Raw genomic sequence first — 2,898 nt, 5'->3', positions numbered from 1 at the left:
ACATGAGTATCTAAGAGAATGTGGAAACCAGTCGTTATTAATGTAGAATAGTTTATAATCGGTGAGGCAGCAATGCGTAAATAATAAATGATCGTGAAAGGGTTTTTTAAGATGAGATATGCATGGTTGCAATGTCTGTGCGGTTCTGTGTGCGTGTGTCAAACACGTGTGATCGTGAAAAAGTTTTTTGATCGTAACATTACCCCCTCCTCTAGAATCGCATCCTCGCAATTAGTGTTGTGCGCCTCCGCGTCTGACAACTTCTAATTCAATGATTCCCCCCAGACTTGGTCTGCATTGGCCGACTATTTCAAGGGAGTCGCGAGATCTTTGCCGATAGATGAGGATGGTAAATGTGATGCCGACTCCTGCAATCGTGGCGACTAGCGCGGCGAGTATAATGCATAGGACGATGTTTGAGGTCGGTAGTGTGAGCATGGTGTGATGGTGGTTTGTGATGGATGTTGATAGACGGCGTGCGTCCCAAAAACAATTCGGCTATTTCCGATTGCGTCATTGATGGTAAATCGGTAGCTTTCTTTGTTCTGGTCATCCACCGTTCGTAGTTGCTCATCCATTTGTCCCATTCATCGTCATATGAAATTTCTTTTTCTTTTTCTGATAATTTTACATTCCTCAGTGCGCCAGGCAGTGACCGTGGGCATCCTTGCCGTGTCAGGGTTTTGTCTATGGAAATCATCGATCAGGCTTTTGTATTGCCCAATTAAGCTTGATCGCGGTTCCCACGTGTCTTCTGATCTTGGTTTGTTTTCCCAGCGTACTAAATATTGTAATCCGCCTCGTCGTACTCTTGAATCTAGGATTTTCTCCACTTTTGTTTCGATAGCAATAATATTGGGAATAGTCCGTGTTGGTTTTTGATTAGGGAATTCTTGCGTATAGTAGGGCGTGAGGAGCACTTTGTTAAATACAGGATGGATCTTCCATGCTTTAGGCAACTTGAGCTTATAGGCACTGTTTCCGACCTTCTTGACAATTTCGAATGGTCCATATCGTTTGTCATCAAGTTTTTTGTTTGGTCGATCTGTGCTTATGTTGATTGCTTCAAGCCAGACCTTATCCCCTTCATTATAATTTACCGGTTCTCGTTTCCTGATGTCCCATTTTTCCTTCATGTACTCCTTGGTGAGTTTGAGAGCGGCCGATGCCTCTTCTTGCAGCTTCTTCATCCTTGTGACAAATTGGTCTGTGTAAGGGTGATATCCGTGGGTTAAATAAAAAGGAGAGTATCCGGTTGCTGAGTGTTGTCTATTGCAATAGATGAATTCGCAAATTGGTAACCATTCAGGCCAATCGGTCTGTCGATAATTTATGAACATTCTTAAATAGTTTTTGATCTCTTAATTGATTCGTTCGGTTTGTCCATCAGTTTGTGGGTGGTACGCCGTGCTTGGGTTTCCTTGTATCCCAGCTTTTTGTACACGTCTTTGATGAACTGCGAGACAAATTGAGGTCCTCTGTCTGACGTGATACGTTCGGAAAGCCCGTGCTTTGACCAAATGTGTTTGATATAAATATTCGCCCAGCCTTCTGAAGTCAATTCATCCGTGGTTGGTACTGCAACGAAATCTTTGGACTTCATGTTGACTATCACGATTATAGCATTATATCCTTGCGAAAGTGGCAAATGTGTAATCATGTCTACAGATATATATTGCCAATTCCTTTCAGGAATAGGATTAGGATGTAGAGGCGCAGCCTTCTGCTGAGGATTTATTTTTGTTTTTTGGCATATGTCACATCCCTTTACATAAGCTTTCACGTCTCTCTTGATGTTATGCCACCAATAAGATCTATAAATTAATTCCTGTGTTTTCATCTGACCAGGATGTCCAGCAGAAATTGAATCGTGATGCGAAGCAATAATTAAACCTCGAAGTGATTTGTCATTGGGGATAACAATTCACCCCATCCTCCAGATCAGGCCGTCCTTGGTCTGAGAGAAATCCTTGTCTTTTTGTAGTATTTTTGCTTTTATGGATTCTTCATAATTATGTACGTGTGATAATATTTTGGTTTTTAAGGCTTCGGTGCCTAGCACCTCCGTGCTTCTAAACCAGTGAGGTTTTAATAGGATAGCATTTTCATTGTCAGAATCGCCTTTATCATGATCCGGTCTACGGGATAATGCGTCTGCCCTGATCATAGTTTTACCCGGTTGATGGATTAGGGTAAAATCATAGTTTTGGAGTTCTAGGACCCAGCGCGCTTGGCATTGATTGAGTTTCTGCGGCTTTCTGAAATATTCGAGATTTTTGTGATCAGTATAAATCTCAAATTGCTGTCTTGCACCGCGAAGGAAATTGTCCCATTCGTCGAGTGCTGTCATGATTGCCAGCATTTCTCTGTCGTAGATCTCATAATTACGTTCTGCCAGATTGAGACTTTTAGATAGGAATGCAATGGGTTTCCATGTATTATTTTGGTTTTGTGAGAGCACTGCTCCTAGTGCATATTTAGATGCATCACACTCTATGCGATATTGGTCATGGTCGTTGGGTACTGTCAGTACTGGTGCTTTTGTAATGGCTGTTTTGAGGGTTTCAAACGCTTCCTGTTGCTCCTGTCCCCATGTCCACTCGGCTTGTCTGGTGAGTTTGGTCATAGGTTGGGAGATGGCAGCAAAATCCTTTATGAACTTTCTGTAGAAATTTGCAAACCCCAGGAATTGTTGGATGTCCTTTTTGTTGGTTGGCGTCGGCCATTGCGTGACACCTTGGACCTTTTTAGGATCCATCTGAACGGTTCCTTGACCAATAATATGACCTAAATACTCCGTTTCCTCAGTTTCAAGCTCGCACTTTTCTGGTTTGCAGGTTCATTTATGCTCTCGGAGGATTTCGAAGACCTGCTTGACAATCTTTTGATGTTCATCTA

The sequence above is a fragment of the Gloeophyllum trabeum genome (assembly GCF_000344685.1).
Source record: "Gloeophyllum trabeum ATCC 11539 unplaced genomic scaffold GLOTRscaffold_00010, whole genome shotgun sequence".
Lineage (NCBI taxonomy): Eukaryota > Fungi > Basidiomycota > Agaricomycetes > Gloeophyllales > Gloeophyllaceae > Gloeophyllum > Gloeophyllum trabeum.
This window is presented reverse-complemented; position numbering follows the sequence as displayed.